Source organism: Aquarana catesbeiana, linkage group LG13, assembly GCF_042186555.1.
Source record: "Aquarana catesbeiana isolate 2022-GZ linkage group LG13, ASM4218655v1, whole genome shotgun sequence".
In the NCBI taxonomy this organism is placed as follows: Eukaryota; Metazoa; Chordata; class Amphibia; order Anura; family Ranidae; genus Aquarana; species Aquarana catesbeiana.
Window position 1 is genome coordinate 182,208,867 of NC_133336.1, and position 18,133 is coordinate 182,226,999.

At 46.0% G+C, this 18,133-nt stretch overlaps 1 protein-coding gene across 1 annotated transcript in view; it reads right to left on the bottom strand.

The window, feature by feature from the left end:
- Window positions 1-18,133, bottom strand: part of LOC141117099 (cubilin-like) — a 207,065-nt gene that overhangs the window by 42,579 nt on the left and 146,353 nt on the right.

An 18,133-nucleotide genomic window follows, 5' to 3' on the forward strand; every position in this document is an offset into this window, starting at 1 on the left:
ACATGGAGATGATTATATGCGCATGTAACATATTTTAGGTATGTCATTAAATGTAAAATATCTCCGTTGTGTAAACAGCCAAAAGCTGGATATTGCTGCTTGGACGTGATGTCACCAGCCCCAGCAGACTCGGAGCTTTCGCTCAAATGACACTTTATAGTAATCCTCTTCACTCCTCCCCCAGCAGCTAAATCAAAGTTTATGTGGGGAGGTGAGGGGAGGGACAGAGATGCTGGGCCAGCACAGACAGGAATTGGACACTCCCAGAAGAGGGGAGGGCTAAGAGAAACAACAAGGGAGGGCGCTGTGCTAGGGAAGTGACTCTCAGAATAGTCAAAATTTTTTTGCAAGTTCAAAGCCACATTGCAGGTGAATAATAAATCATTTATGGAATGGAAAATACTGCAAGCAAACATTTAAAATGTATTTTTCTAAGGGCATAATCTGCAATGTTTTAAATTGAGGAGCTGATGTCACTTTGGGAGGAGGGCGACACTGACGGCGACGAACTCCTGGACTCATATGATCCCGGGGCCGCCGCCCTTGGTGTCTCCTTCCCCCCGCCTACCTCTTTCAAATCCAAATCTACCAACTTTCCGAATTTATCTACAAACCCCAATATTTGGGCCTTTGTACAACAGGTCACCACCACCATTGAAGGAATAAACCCCACCCTCCCTTCCCCTTCCAATTTAACTCCAGCTCTCACCAAAGCCATCAAATCCCTTCAAAACCATCCAGAACTGATCATTAAGCCAGCCGACAAGGGTGGCAACGTGGTGGTGATGGATGTGCCCTTTTATGAACAAATGTGTCGTGATATTCTTAACAACAGTGATTGGTATAGACCAAACTCTAAATCACTGATTGACCACTACATATCCGAATATCAACAGTTAATATTCGGAGCTTACCAAAATGGCATCATAGACTCCAACACATGGAAGTTCCTTAGTGTCAGAGAACCCACTACCCCTACTTTTTATTCTCTCCCCAAACTCCACAAATCCCTTGATCACCCTCCGGGCCGTCCAATTGTATCCGGACGACAATGTCTCACTGAATCCGCCAGTGCATTGGTCGACAAATATTTGGCACCCCACGTAGTTGCCCTGCCCTCATACATCAAGGACACTATCCATCTCCTTCGGATACTTGAGAGTCAAACCTTACCAAAAAACACATGGTTAGTAGCCCTAGACGTGGAAAGTCTTTACAATACTATTCCCCACAATAGAGGCATTTCAGTGATCAGAAAACTAATTCGGGAAAGAGGTCCCAAATATGACACCTATGGTGACTTTGTCCTTGAACTATTGAAGTTTATACTAACACGGAATTACTTCATGTTCGGCTCCTCCCACTACCTCCAGGTGCAGGGTGTGGCTATGGGGACCAAGTGTGCCCCTGCATATGCCAACCTGTACCTGGGGGGGTGGGAGAGGGAACTATTCGATCCGGCCCATTCCACTCCTTACCTGTCCAGGGTTATATCCTGGTACAGGTATATAGACGACATATTGTTATTTTGGTCAGGTACCAAAGAGGAACTTGTTCTGTTTGTTCAGCATCTTACAGTAAACACGTTCAATCTTAAGTTTACCATGGAGTGCAGCCAGTCGCAGATCCATTTTTTGGACCTCCAGATTGGCTTGCAATCCAATGGTCAAATCTATACCGCCCTTTATCGTAAGCCCTCTTCGGGCAATACAATACTGCATGCCCACAGTGCCCATCCTAGACCTCTCCTTAGGAGTATTCCGTTCAGCCAGTACCTGAGGATAAAACGTAACTGTACCCTAGAGGAAGACTTCCTCAAGGCAGCTCATGAATTGTACAACAGACTTTTGGATAGAGGCTACAGCCACTCTCTTTTGAAAAAGGCCTTTAATAAGGCAAAGAAACTTAACAGAAAGGACCTTGTCTTTTCCGATAAACCACCAGACACCAGACAACCGACACGACTCATTACCCAATTTTCAAATCAACATACACAAATTAAGCATATTCTTAATCAATTTTGGCCCTTATTAACATCAGATCCTACAATTGCCAAATATGTAAAAACATACCCCGACATTACATACCGTCGATCCCCCTCACTCCGTGACCGACTTATCAATAGTCATCATGCGATTGACACTGCACATATACCCACTGCCACAGGTACATACCAATGTGGCAGATGTGACATATGTGCATTTGTCACTAATTCTAAAGTGGTGACCCTGCCTAATGGAAACACTCATACCATTAGACATCGGGTCACCTGTGCCACCGTAGGAGTCGTATATTTGGCACAGTGCCAATGTGGCTCATACTACGTTGGCAAAACTAAGCGTCCTTTCCAGATCCGCATTCGTGATCACATCAAACCGTTGTATAAAAATACCACTACCACTGCTATCAATCGGCACATTGCTTCCCAGCACAATTTTGATCCCCACGTCATTTTGTTTTCCGCACTTGAACATGTTCCTACACATGTCAGAGGCGGAAGCATAGATAATAAACTACTACAGCTTGAAACAAAATGGATCCACACACTACACGCCACCAATTTCCCTGGACTCAACGAATATATCAGTTTTAAACCTTTTCTGTAATACTCATACTCTGAAGAGCTATATCTGTAAACATAACATGTATCTCCACCTTCAATGCCCACCCTTCAGTTTGCGTTGTTTATAGTTTTTTTTTTTTTTTCCCCCAACCTTTTTCCTTTCTTTTCCCATTCTCCCTTGTTTTTCTGCTTTTCTGGCCACATTTTCTTTTGCCATGGCTGCACCTGTGGTCTCCTTCACAGTTTTTGTATGTTATCTTATACCATCATGACCTCTGACATTTAATAATACTGCTATTCCCATTATATGCATATTCTTAATTACTATTTGGATTTCCGTTCAATTTTTGTTTGTATCTATAAATATGCGATTTCGACAATTGTATCAACATATCCCTTTGACCCATTTGTTTTTCTGGTTTCAGTCTGTGTAATATAAAAATTGCCTCTATTATATGCTCTTTTGTGCAACTGGGACCCTGTGGTTCTCTATGTTTGTCATACACTTCGTGGCTGGACATTGTGTGCCGACACACAGGTATCTCCCGCTGTCCTTATGGACCCCTATGGATTGTCTGGCTAGTGGGGGCTCTGTGTCCCCCCACCCTGTGTCTCCGCCCACTTCTTATCTTGCATTTGACGTGTCCCACCACCGGACCGCATTAGCCTCCTGGATCTCCGGCGCCTTACGGGGATGCGTGGTTGTGGCTTCCTCCCTGGGAGGTGCATTGCCAGCGCTGTCTGTGCCTGTACGGACGCCCAGGGCAGATCACCCTTGTCTGCCCTGGGTGTCCGCGCCGTACTCAGACTTTCTGGTCCCCTTCTCTCCATCAGCGAGTAGGAGGTGATGACGCCTTGGTACCTCCCACTCCATGGCGTTTCACTCCTCCATTCGCTATGGGGTCCGTCTGGTCTGAGCATGCGCACGCGGTGCATGTCAGAACTTGCAGTTCCATGGCACCGCACTTGTGCGCAGGCGCGGGCGCCCCATACTCGCGTCCGCACACCTGATCACAATTTGATCAGATGTGAGGGGTATATCAGTAACCGGCCAGTCCCTCAGCCCATATGCTGGACGAGGGACGTGCCTGTATATGCTCCACACACAGCAATAAGGTAATCCTCCTTCGTGATTACATCTAGCACAATCTCGGTCCATATTATCATTCACTGAGCTCATAACTATTCCCTATAGGAGTCATTTTGGACTTATTATTTTTCGGTAATCCTCAACATTGATCTTTCATGAGTCACATTATCTGCTACATGGCCGATCAGGTAATTTGTTTCTTGCGTTCTCAGCAGCTCCATTACTTTTTTTAACATAGTCTGTGTTGTCCTAACTTCTCCCCCTCATATCTATCTCTCCCTAGGTCTTATTGCACTCATTGTTTTTCTAATAAAATTCTACAACAATGCACCTTTTACAATTGACTGCGCCAATAGCCCTTTATTTGGTAATGTACCTCATTACGTAAGTTCTTTTTCGAAGATTCTTTATCGGTTACCTTTATAACGACCATTTGTCCCATTTTAAAGCAATTTATTCTCCTATTTAGGCCTTTTGTCAATTGATTGCCGATTTTCCCAATGCCTTGCTGTGTGTGTGTATCCATCTACAGGCTCCCTGTGCCCATTGTAATCTATCGTCTTTTAAGAAGAGTGTGAGTTTAGTATACTTTTATCTAATAGTACACATACATATATATTCTTTCGTTCTATACAATTGACGCACAAATTGCATCATTCGTAGTACTCCCTTACGTGCAAAATCCGATATTTACTCACATACTTCCAACACATTCCTTTGCCAGGTTTACTGTGTACCCCTTGCAGGCACACTACACGGCGCGACTTGCTCCATTCTCCCTTGTGGCGACGCCTCCTGCGGCCCCCCCTGGGTGTCGGCGTTTCAGGTACATCTGCGCTACCGGATTTGGTGGTGATACCTTGGTGCATGATTGTCCAACCATAACACCAAAAAATTTTTTTTGATTGTGCATGTAATACTGTTTTGTCAAGTAATTGTGTTTACATGATGTTTTTATGTATCATTATATACAGACCCTTTTATATATTCAATTTTGAGCTCTTGTTCCCTGAGGAAGCCAATGTCTTGGCGAAACATGTAGGAAATCGAGCCTCTATTCTAACGGCCATCTCCATCTGGCCTACTCCACCTCACTTTGGGTTGCATACAGTATACAAATTCATTTTAAGTGTAAATCCATTTAAATGTGTTTTTTCTATGTATGTATTATTACCAACAAATAAACTTTGTAATTTTTGTCTTTTTAAAACCTTCTTATTCCTCTTTGTATTCTTTTTCATCCTAGTACCGTTATAATCCCCTGTCCCTATATCCACTAGCTATTTGATTAATTCGGGGATGAGGTGCTGTATCTCATGGTACCATCTAGCCACGACTATATTTACTGAATGTTTTAAATTGGTTAAAGGATCTTTTTAAAGTAAGGGATGTTTACCATAAGAGCTATAAAAATGTGGAATGGTCTTTCTTAGAGGCTGGTTCTAGATGGAGAAGGAAAATATTCTTTATAGATTATCTGGCCTGGCTGATTAGGACCAATGGAGCAGTGCAACTAATTTTTCATTTAGGAATTAGGATTTAGGATTAGGAATGTTATAAAAAAGGCTAATGAATGGGAGGAAAAAAGCAGAACAAACAAAACAGCTGAGAGAGAGAACAGAAAGAAAGCAAAAATGATTCCTTAAATAAGAATGTTAAAAAGCTTACCATCTTTGTTCACTCCAAGTAGATGGTACTGGAAAGTAAAGTTTTATATAAGTATCTTATTTCAGTTGAAATACAATAATAACAGATAACAAGTCTTGGCCCCAACTCATCCCCATCCGGCAGAGTCCTCCTCAGTTCTACTAGGAATCTCTCAAAACTGAGGTAAAATCCTTTCTTAGACAGATGTTACCACAACAGTTATCAAGATTTTACCGTATTCCCTGTTCTGTTCCCAAATATAACATTTTGGATTTCCCATCACTTTCTGTCCTAATGGCAATGGCCTGTACAAAAGTCAAATCTCCCTACAGGGGACCCGAGCAGAATTCCTAACCCCCACCACTTTATCCAAAACTAAGGGGATAACTATTTTGGTTAGATTTACACTTTACTACTAGCTAATATTGTTAGTAACTTCTTGGAATATACTTTCCTAAACATAGTGGTCACCTGTCCCCTGTACTATTCATGTCAGCTCATCATCTCACCTGTATTTGTGCAGATAGAGGTAGACTGGTCACCAGCCCCGTAACACAGCCCAGAAGCAGGAGGAAGACTTTTTCATTCATCTTGTTCAGAATTGTTCAGAATTCTCCTTCACTGTAATGTGAAATATCTCTGAAGCTTGGTGTGACACTCATCTTCTGGATCACCTTTTATACAGGTACCAGAGAAGATCTGACCAATCATGAGACAGGAAACCAAATTTCAAGAATGACCTAAGTGGACGTGTATGGGAATTAGAAATGTATAATTATTTCATGTGTGACACTATGGTCATTATTATCTTATTATTGTCTTGGTGTCCAACGTGTAATTGATTGTCATGGCACAAAGTTCTTGTGTAAGTAATATCACTGTCAACTGATTTTTCCAGCTAAAAGTTAAATAAATTGGGGCTGGCAATGTAATTTTACATTTATTTTTGTATTCAAGGTTATGCCCATTCTATGAGATAATTCATCAATACAGTGCTGTGAGCAATAATGTTTTGCAAAATGCAAAAACCCATAGTAAACTAACAGATAATTTCTCTTTTAATTTGAAAGTTGATCATTTTAAATGAAAATCTGATTGCTTAAAGTGTTATTAAAGTCTCATATTGTTTCATAAAAAAATAAATATATATATATATGTATATGCTATGGGGGCACCCAAGCTAAGCCACTGCTCTGTGTGTCTATTCAGACACGGAGCTGTGGTTTAGCCCCACCCCCTCCCACTCCTTATTGGCTCCCTGACTTTGATTGACAGCAGCGAGAGCCAATGGTGCCCTGCTGCTGTCTCAGCCAATGAGGAGGGGAGTCATGGACAGCTGAGACTCTCGTGCACCATCTCTGGATCGAGATGGGGCTCAGGTAAGTATTAGGGGGTCTGGGGGGGGGTTGCTTCACAAAGGTTTTTTTTATCTTAATGCATAGAGATAAAAAACCTTCTGACTTTAGAACCACTTTAATTTGGGTAAACCTGGTTTTCACCCTAGGCCTAAGTGCTAACCACTTTGCCACTGTGCTGCCCTGGAGGTGTAGCTGGTTGCTAAACACTGAATTCTATCTACGACTATTGGCCATGCTGCTGCCTTCTTGGGCAACTCAAAACTGCAAAAAAACAAAAAACAAAGGTAGAGAGGAGACCCAAACAGCCTCATAGTGTAGTCATTATTTTTTCAGTAAAGCAATCTTAAAACCAATAAATATTGCACTATCAAGTCAAGAAGGAGAATAGGCATATAGCCAAGCAGAGAAAGCCCCAGAACCAGTGGATCTGAGCCAGTGGCTCCAACTGCCATTAATGAACCGGCAACCACCACTGTAGGGGAGATACGGAGCAGTGGCGGTGCATCCCTCTCTCCAGCCACCCCCTCTATCTCCATCTATCACCATTAGAAAGATTTGTGCATGCGGGGGGGGGGGGGGGGGGGCACAGTGGCAGCATTCGAAAATGTGCCTCTACACATGATCACCCTTTGATTTATGATAACATGTTTTCTTGTTTGTTTATGAGTTTTCTGTTCCAATTATTCCAGATGTGCTGATATTGGATCAGTAATCATGCTCGACATTTCATTTTACTTGTGTAGATACATTAATTAAATTCTATATCTAGCTATATTTTTTTCATTTATGTATAACATTTTTTTATCATTATTATCCACATTTAAATCAAGAAAATGTTTATTGTATTAAACAGGCAACATAACAGTTCAAAACAAGACAATATTATAAAGCATACATCCACATAGATATCCAAAGGTTGTAATTACAGAAACATTGACACAGACAGATGCCCGTGCCCACATACTCATATCAAATACAATGCTGGTATTGTGCATCCTTGACTCTATCCCACCCAAAGTGCAACAAAGGCGCATATAATTATCCTAATTTAAATGAACAACAGAACCCTATGGTCTATTTGGACACAGGAACAATCTCTGATAAACAAGTTCTCGTGGGCAGAAACCAGGGGCGTCTAACCACAGTCTCCACACTTTTTCTAGCTTACTGGGGCTACCTCGTGATGTAAAAATATGGTGTTCCACAAGCAGAGAATTACCCACAGCAGACACCCAGGCCTTGTGTGTAGGGGGATCAGGGGACTTCCACAGGGGACTTCCAAAGTATAATGTCGCGTACACATGAGCGGACTTCTCGTCGGACTGAACTCCGAAGGACTTTTCGAAGGAGTTCCGACGGAGTTCCGACGAAACGGACTTGCCTATACACGATCCCACCAAAGTCAGATAGTTTTGAACGTGATGACGTACGACCAGACTAGAAAAAGAAGTTCAATAGCCAGTAGGCAATAGCTGCCCTTGCGTCATTTTCAATCTGTCGGACTAGCATACAGACGAACGTTTTTTTCGAGTCCGTTGGAAAGATTTGAAACATGTTCTATTTCTAAGGTCCGTCAGATTTTTCGACAGAAAAGGTCCGATGAAGCCCACACACGATCGGAATGTCCGATGGATTCGTTCCGTCGGACCTTCTCTGCTGGAAAGTCCGAGCGTGTGTACGCGGCATTAGAATTAACGGGCCCTTCCCACTGCTATCCTAGGGTGTTCACCCTCAATGACTTCCTCTACAACATTTAAGAGACAGCATTTGGGGTCCAATGGGGTGTATTTATCTACAACCTGCCCCCAATAGATGGATTAAGTCCCAGTGGTCCCTTCTGCATCTATGGCAATATGGCTCGGTACTGTATCCCATCTTATAAAGTATCAGTGAATTAGTAGACCAGACTGTGTGGACTGCACAGAGGAAACCAAAATGCATGTAAGTGAATGAAAATGGTGTTTTAAAATAGGCAACAAGTAAGTGAATACAAACAGTGCACAACCAACCACAAACCCACAAACAACAAATAGTATATACAATAAATGGGAGATACCGAAATCGTAAACAAAAGCCAGGTCGAGGTCATACACAGGGAGATCAGCAGATGGGTAAGGATGGGAAACCAACAAGACAGGGAGAGGATGGATGGATAGGCTGCAGGGCAGGGATCCAAGGTAATTAGATAACAGGAGGGACAGGTCCAGGATGGGCTTGGGATAGGAATTGGATCAGATCAGGTCAGGTCAGGTCATGCAGGCTCAAGGTCACGATTACAGGCAGTGAGGTCAGGGCGCAGGGAGAGAGATAACAAGGCAAGCATGTGAGGGCTTGCCGGGTATTTATGAGACTGCCAGTAATTGTCCTTACGTAACACCTGGTGCCACCAGCTCCACACTCGCTGGTGGACACCGGTACTACGGCCCATGGATCTAACAGTGCCACTAGCAGGTGAGATCCTTTATCACAGATCCTGGCTGCAAGAAGACACCCACTGGTGGACACTGGTACTGCAATCCAAGGGACCAACAACACCACCAATGGGTGAACCCTTTCCTGACAGTACCCCCCAAAGGTGCGGCCTCCGGGCGCTCCAACTAGTTTTAATTGTCCATAGTCTATGGCATTGAGCAGAACAGTGGATGAGGGTACTTCAGGCTGGTCATCAGGCACTTTAAACTGGACAGCGGGCACATCCAGGCAGACAGCAGGCACATCCGGGCAGACAGCGGGCACATTAGGGCAGACAGCGGGCACCGAGTCATCGAGCTGCACACCGGGTGCTGGTCCAGAAAGCCAAGTAACGGGTATCGGTTTAACAGACTGGGACACCGGGACTCCAGACTGGAACACCGGGACTCCAGACAGGGACCCCAATATCAAGACATCAGGCTGGAAGGCAGGCAACGAGACATCAGGCTGGAAGGCAGGCAATGGGACATCAGGCTGGAAGGCAGGAACCGAAACATCAGGCTGGAAAGCAGGCACGGAGACATCAGGCTGGAAGGCAGGCACCGAGACATCAGGCTGGAAGGCAGGCACTGAGATATCAGGCTGGAAGGCAGGCACCGAGACATTAGGCTGGAAGGCAGGCACCAGGACATCAGACTGGAAGGCAGGCACCAGGACATTAGACTGGAAAGCAGGCACATCAGACTGGAAAGCGGGCACATCAGACTGGAAAGCGCGCACATCAGACTGGAAAGCAGAGACATCAGACTGGAAAGTGGAGACATCAGACTGGAAGGCAGGCACCGAGACATCAGTCTGAAAGGCAGGCACTGACATATCAGGCTGGAAGGCAGGCACCAGGACATCAGACTGGAAGGCAGGCACCAGGACATCAGACTGGAAAGCAGGCACATCAGACTGGAAACCGGGCACATCAGACTGGAAAGCGCGCACATCAGACTGGAAAGCAGAGACATCAGACTGGAAAGTGGAGACATCAGACTGGAAGGCAGGCACCGAGACATCAGTCTGAACGACAGGCACCGAGACATCAGTCTGAAAGACAGGCACCGAGACATCAGTCTGAAAGACAGGCACCGAGACATCAGGCTGAAAGGCAGGCACCGAGACAACCCTGAAAGGCAGGCACCGAGACATCAGGCTGGAAGGCAGGCACAGAGACATCAGGCTGGAAGGCAGGCACCGAGACATCAGGCTGGAAGGCAGGCACCATGACATCAGGCTGGAAGGCAGGCACCATGACATCAGACTGGAAAGCAGGCACATCAGACTGGAAAGCAGGCACATCAGACTGGAAAGCGGGCACATCAGACTGGACAGCGGGCACATCAAACTGGAAAGCGGGCACATCAGACTGGACAGCGGGCACATCAGACTGGAAGGCAGGCACATCAGACTCGAAGGCAGACACATCAGACTGGAAGGCAAGCACATCAGACTGGGCAGCGGGGACATCAGGCTGGAAGGCAAGCACATCAGACTGGAAGGCAGGCACATCAGACTGGAAGGCAGGCACCGAGACATCAGACTGGAAGGCTGGCACCAGAACATCAGACTGGAAGGCAGGCACCAGGACATCAGACTGGAAGGCAGGCACCAGGACATCAGACTGGAAGGCAGTATCATTTATCATTGGACACAGAGCAGCCATAATAATCTTTACTCATAAGGGTTACGTACCCCTATAGTGATTGGACACTGGAAAAAATGACAAGCCATACACCTTAACATAGAGGGGAAGGACCTCTGTGTCCTGTTATATACTCCAAAAATTGGCTTTTACAGGTAAGTACAAAAATAATGTTTACCCTATTGTACATCACGGGATGTACACGGTCCATGTGACGGTGACCACTTAGAATAAACCTGGTCCATCCTTACAGTTCTGGATGGAGTGGAAAGAAAGCAGAGAGGATTTCAAATTCCTGGAATGGTGGAGCGGCTTGCGGGAGCCCTGACAGCTCAGGATTGTGGAAAGTAAGTACAGCGGGGACAGGGGGGGTGGGGATTGCATCCATTGTTAGGTCACCTTTTCATGTTTTCTGGAAAGGTGAACTATCCTTTTTAAAATTTGCATATAGTTCTATTCTTAATCTCCCATGTCTAAAATGTACCTTTTTTTTTTTTTTTTTTGCCTTGAAGCTTGGAAATGTAATCCATAGCCTTTTTGAAAAACGTGCCATTAAAAGTCAGCTGTAAAAAATCAATTCTACTGCATACAAAATACAACTAGATATTTACTTAGCAGTGTGACATAATAAAATGAGTAAGTCACAAAGTCTTTACAAAAAATGTAAAAATAAAAGTAGAGGAACTCAGTTACGCACAACATTACCATAATAATGGCCATGTGACCACATTTAACATGATTACATACCTGTAATAGTTGTGAGCTAAAGTAAACCTTTGAAATGTCCATTCACTCCAAAGAAACAGGTTGATTTCATTGGCCCATCCACTCTCACCATATGGTCCTTTTCTTTAGGATAAACACAGAGGCAGATATACAGTGGGGACGGAAAGTATTCAGAGCCCCTTAAATTTTTCACTCTTTGTTATATTGCAGCCATTTGCTAAAATCATTTAGTTTCATTTTTTTCCTCATTAATGTACACACAGCACCCCATATTGACAGAAAAACACAGAATTGTTGACATTTTTGCAGATTTATTAAAAAAGAAAAACTGAAATATCCCATGGTCCTAAATATTCAGACCCTTTGCTCAGTATTTAGTAGAAGCACCCTTTTGATCTAATACAGCCATGAGTCTTTTTGGGAAAGATGCAACAAGTTTTTCACACCTGGATTTGGGGATCATCTGCCATTCTTCCTTGCAGATCCTCTCCAGTTCTATGAGGTTGGATGGTATATGTTGGTGGATAGCCATTTTTGGGTCTCTCCAGAGATGCTCAATTGGGTTTAAGTCAGGGCTCTGGCTGGGCCATTCAAGAACAGTCACGGAGTTGTTGTGAAGCCACTCCTTCGTTATTTTAGCTGTGTGCTTAGGGTCATTGTCTTGTTGGAAGGTAAACCTTCGGCCCAGCCTGAGGTCCTGAGCACTCTGGAGAAGGTTTTTGTCCAGGATATCCCTGTACTTAGCCGCATTCATCTTTCCCTCAATTGCAACCAGTCTTCCTGTCCCTGCAGCTGAAAAACACCCCCACAGCATGATGCTGCCACCACCATGCTTCACTGTTGGGACTGTATTGGACAGGTGATGAGCAGTGCCTGGTTTTCTCCACACATACCGCTTAGAATTAAGGCCAAAAAGTTCTATCTTGGTCTCATCAGACCACAGAAGCTTATTTCTCACCATCTTGGAGTCCTTCAGGTGTTTTTTAGCAAACTCTATGCAGGCTTTCATGTGTCTTGCACTGAGGAGAGGCTTCCGTCGGGCCACTCTGCCATAAAGCCCCGACTGGTGGAGGGCTGCAGTGATGGTTGACTTTTTACAACTGTAGCAATAACTCACAGTGGAGCTGCTGTTTTTAAGCGGGCCTGTCCTCTTTGCTCTACACCCTTCTTAAATTGTTCACTCCCCTTGACACAACTGTAGAGCAGTGTTGAAACAATATGAGCATTAACTTTAACCCACAATATACACTTACAATTAAAATTACCTCTACCTGGGTACTGGTAACTCCACCTGTAGGAGAAATGACAACACTGCACACAAACTTCAATAATGACCAAAAGTAACTTCTTTCTTTGAATAAGTAGTATATTTATATAAAGAGTTATTTCAACGAATATACTATCACAGCAACGTAGTGTGATAGTATAAGAAATTATTATGACAATCAATGACAATCACAGAAATATATATGTATATATTGGTATGAATCTATACCCGGGAGCTCCCCCTGCTCTAGACCTTAAAGTCACTATACTAAAATGCAGGGCCCTGCAATGAAAAAGGTAGTCCAGACGTCTTCAGTCTTCGCTAGCTTTTATAATTGTAATCTGCAAAGGGTTCCTCCTGGGTGTTGCGCAGTGTAGTATAACACACTAAAACAATTGTATTCCAATAGAGTGACTAGGTGTCTTTATATGAAGAAACAAACATCTAACATCCGCTCTTGAACACCGAAGTCTATTTGGATGTAATGCTCTCCGACTTAACTTGTTCCGTGGGACTATCAGTCCCAGCAACACTCTGTACAGTTCTAAAGATGTGTGTGTAATACTCAAATAAACTTCTGGGTGTCAACTCTCTCAACCACACAGGATCCAAGCAGGTGGATGTCTCCGGTTCAGCAGTTCTCAGTTTCGTATGGAGGCACCACCACGCCGTCACACTGTTCCGTTCACAAACGACCGGGAGTCCTCGGTTACCTCCCCACGGGTCTTCCGGAACAATCACGTCTCTTGTCCAGCTCACTGGGATGCAATGGCAGGATACTACAGCTGCTCTGCTCCTTCGCCAGGTAGGCCGCAACCCTGTGGGACACACACACCCACAGATAGGGATGAGCCGAACACCCCCCGGTTCGGTTCGCACCAGAACCTGCGAACGGACCGAAAGTTCGCACGAACGTTAGAACCCCAATGACGTCTATGGGACTCGAACGTTCGAAATCAAAAGTGCTCATTTTAAAGGCTAATTTGCATGGTATTGTCCTAAAAAGGGTTTGGGGACCCGGGTCCTACCCCAGGGGACATGTATCAATGCAAAAAAAACTTTTAAAAACGGCCGTTTTTTCGGGAGCAGTGATTTTAATGATGCTTAAAGTAAAAAAAAAAAAAGTGTAATATTCCTTTAAATATCGTACCTGAGGGGTGTCTATAGTATGCCTGTAAAGCGACGCGTGTTTCACGTGTTTAGAACAGTCCCTGCACCAAATGTCATTTTTAAAGGAAAAAATCTCATTTAAAACTGCTTGCGGGTTTAATGTAATGTCGGGTCCTGGCAATATGGATGAAAATCAGTGAGACAAACGGCATGGGTACCCCCCAGTCCATTACCAGGCCCTTTGGGTCTTGTATGGATATTAAGGGGAACCCCGCACCCAAATAAAAATAAGGAAAGGTGTGGGGCCACCAGGCCCTATATACTCTGAACAGCAGTATACAGGCTGTAGGTTTGTTGTTAAGTAGAATCTCTTTGTAATTTTGAACGGGTACATTTTTAACGTGTTTAGCTCCAGCCAAAAAATCTTTTTTAAGCTTTTTGGAAAACATAGGGAAGGGTTATCACCCCTGTGACATTTGTTTTGCTGTCTGTGCCCTCTTCAGAAGATTTCACCTCACTTTTTGTCCCAATGGATTGGAAATCATCAGTGGAAAGGAGAAATGTTTTTCCCATATTAACTCTTACAGGAGAGAATTTCCCTTCCTAGGGGTAGATTTATTCTCACTTCCTGTTGTCTCCTTCCGTTTGCAAGTAGGAGTTGTTTGTAAGTTAGTTGTTTGAAAGTAGGGTCCTGCCCTATATACTCAGCAGAAATATGGGCCTTAGGTGTTGCTGTGGCCACAACACTGTAAGCCCTCACAGGGCTCTGCTGTGAAATATTAGATCAAGAATTGTAATTACATGCCCCTGTTGAACAGGAGCTGAAAAATTAGGCCTTAGGCACTGGTGCTGGTGCCACAACAATGCAACCCCTCACAGACACTCTAGTTGGAATGCAGGAACGAGCCCTGCTGCAAAGTATTGCATCAAAAATTGTAATTACACGCCCCTGTTAAACAAGGGCTGAAAAATTGGCCCTTAGGCACTGGTGCTGGTGCCACAACACTGCAACCCCTCACAGACACTCTAGTTGGAATGCAGGAATGAGCCCTGCTGCAAAGTATTACATCAAAAATCGTAATTACACGCCCCTGTTAAACAGGGGCTGAAAAATTGTGCCTTAGGCACTGGTGGTGGCACCCAGAACCAAAAATGTTCTTACAAGCTATCAGCGTGATGATTGAGGAGGAAGAGGATAATTACTCAGGGATAATCACTCAGCATCAGCATAGGCAGTCTTTGAAGGGATCTGAGATTTCAAAAAAAATTATTCGGTTACATCAGCATCAGGTGCTTGGTAGCTGGTGGTGATCCAAGACTCATTCATTTTTATGAAGGTCAGTCGATCGACCGAGTCAGTGGACAGACGCACCCTGTGATCGGTTACCACGCCTCCAGCAGCACTGAATGTGCGTTCCGAAAGAACGCTGGATGCAGGACAGGCCAGTAGCTCAATTGCATACTGTGCAAGCTCTGGCCAGTGATCCATCCTCAAGACCCAGTAACCCAGAGGATTTTCGGTGGGAAAGGTGTCCAAGTCTGATCTTGCCCCTAGGTATTCCTGCACCATGTAAAACAGACGCTGGCGATGGTTGCTGGAACCGATCATACCTTGGGGCTGCGGACCAAAAAATTGTCTGAACGCATCGGTCAGACGGCCACCTTCTCCACCGCTCCTTCTTTGACTGACCGAAGCCTCAGCAACACGTTGTCCAGAAACAGGAGTTTGTAACCTCCCAGTCTCTGGGAACGCGTTGCACAGACCTTTCTGCAAGGCCTCCCGAAGATGTTTCATCCTCTGCTCCCTCTGCGATGGCAAGATAAGGTCCGCAACCTTACCCTTGTAACGTGGATCAAGGAGGGTTGCCAGCCAGTATTGGTCCTTCTCCTTGATACCACGAATACGAGGATCCTTACGCAGGCTTTGCAGGATCAGGGAGGCCATGCAGCGTAGGTTTGCTGAGGCATTCGGTCCGGAGTCCTCTGGGTCACTAAGGACGACATGGTCCGCAGCCACCTCCTCCCAGCCACGTACAAGTCCATGTGTTTCTTGGGACTGATCCCTTAAAGACTGCTGCTGATGCTGAGTGCCAGGCTCCACCTCCATACTGACACAATCTTCCTCCTCCTCCTCCTCCTCCTCCTCTTCCTCCTCGTCCTCTTCCTGTGTGATCGGCGGGCACGCAGGAACACTGTCTGGATAAAGGGGGCCTTGAGAGCTAAGGAAGTCCTCCTCTTCCTGCCTCTGTTCTGCCTCAAGTGCCCTGTCCATTATTCCACGCAGCGTGTGCTCCAACAGGTGGACAAGGGGGACAGTGTCACTGATGCATGCACTGTCACTGCTCACCATCCTTGTGGCCTCCTCAAATGGTGACAGGACAGTGCATGCATCCCTGATCATGGCCCACTGGCGTGGGGAAAAAAAAACAAGCTCCCCTGACCCTGTCCTGGTGCCATAGTCGCACAGGTACTCATTGATGGCCCTCTGCTGCGTGTGCAGCCGCTGCAGCATGGCCAACGTTGAGTTCCACCTGGTGGGCATGTCACAGATTAGGTGGTTCTTGGGCAGGTTAAACTCCTTTTGGAGGTCCGTCAGCCGAGCACTGGCATTATATGACCGGCGGAAATGCACACAGACTTTCCTGGCCTGCCTCAGGACATCCTGTAAGCCCGGGTACCTGCCCAAGAACCGCTGCACCACCAAGTTAAGGACGTGAGCCAAACAGGGCACATGGGTCATTTGTCCCTGTCGGAGGGCAGAGAGGAGGTTGGTGCCATTGTCGCAAACCACCATTCCTGCCTTAAGTTGGCGTGGCTTCAACCACCTCTGAACCTGCCCCTGCAGAGCTGACAGAACCTCTGCCCCAGTGTGGCTCCTGTCCCCCAAGCACACCAGCTCAAGCACCGCATGGCATCTTTTGGCCTGCGTACTTGCGTAGCCCCTTGAACGACTACGGAGCACCGCTGGTTCCGAGGAAGAGGCCATGGAGGAAGAAGAAGAGGAGGGGGTGGAGGAGAGAGGTGTGTCACAATCATTAGCATTTTGGAGGCGTGGTGGCGGAACAACCTCCAACACTACTGCACCTTGTCCTGCATCCTTCCCAGCTGCCAGCAGAGTCACCCAATGCGCCGTGAAACTTAGGTAACGTCCCTGTCCATGCCTGCTGGACCATGAGTCAGCGGTAATATGCACCTTACCGCTGACCGCCCTGTCCAGCGAGGCATGGACATTGCCTTCCACATGCTGGTAGAGAGCCGGAATTGCCTTCCGTGAGAAAAAGTGGCGTTTGGGTACCTGCCACTGAGGAACCGCACATTCCACAAACTCACGGAAGGGGGCAGAGTCTACCAACTGAAAAGGCAGCAGTTGAAGTGCTAGCAATTTTGCCAAGCTAGCATTCAACCGTTGGGCATGTGGATGGCTGGGAGCAAACTTCTTTCGGCGGTGCAGCAGCTGGGGCAGGGAAATTTGCCTGGTACAATCTGACGTCGGTGTGCCAAAATCAGATTGCCCACAAGTACGTGGCTGTGACACACCTAATTCTACACCTTCATTCCTCTCAGTGCAGGTCTCAGAGAGGACTGAAGGTCTAGTGGGGTTGGAAATCTCAGCTGATGAGGAGCAAGCAGAGGTCCTCTTTGTTCTTTGGTGTGGGTCTTTTAGATACGCTTGCCAACGAACTGCATGGCAGGTCAACATATGTCTGGTCAAGCATGTGGTACCCAAGCGGGAGATGTTTTGGCCACGCGAGATACGCTTGAGACATATGTTGCAAATAGCAGCGGTGCGATCTGATGCACTCGTCTCAAAAAAGGCCCATACCAAAGAACTTTTTGAATAACGCGCAGAGACTGCAGCGCCCTGCACATGTGGAGCTTTGGGGTGTGATGCAGTCAATGTGCTGCCCTTAGGCTGGCCCCTGGAGGGCATCCTGCCTCGTTGGTGATGTGCCGCCTCCTCCTCTCTCCTATCAGGCACCCACGTTGAGTCAGTGACCTCATCATCCCCTCCCTCCTCATCACTGGAGCAAACCTGGCAGTATGCTGCAGCAGGGGGAGCATGACTGCCAGATTGCTGTCCTTCTTGGGCACCCCCTCTGTCCGTGCTCGTGTTACTGCCTTCATCGAGCTCAGTATCATCATCAGAGCCTTCCAAACGCTGGGCATCCTCCTGGAGCATGTACCCAACACTGTGGTCAAACAGTTCGAGGGACTCCTCAGGAGGACATGGTGGGGCTAGGGAAGGAGTCACTGATGACATTGAGCCGAG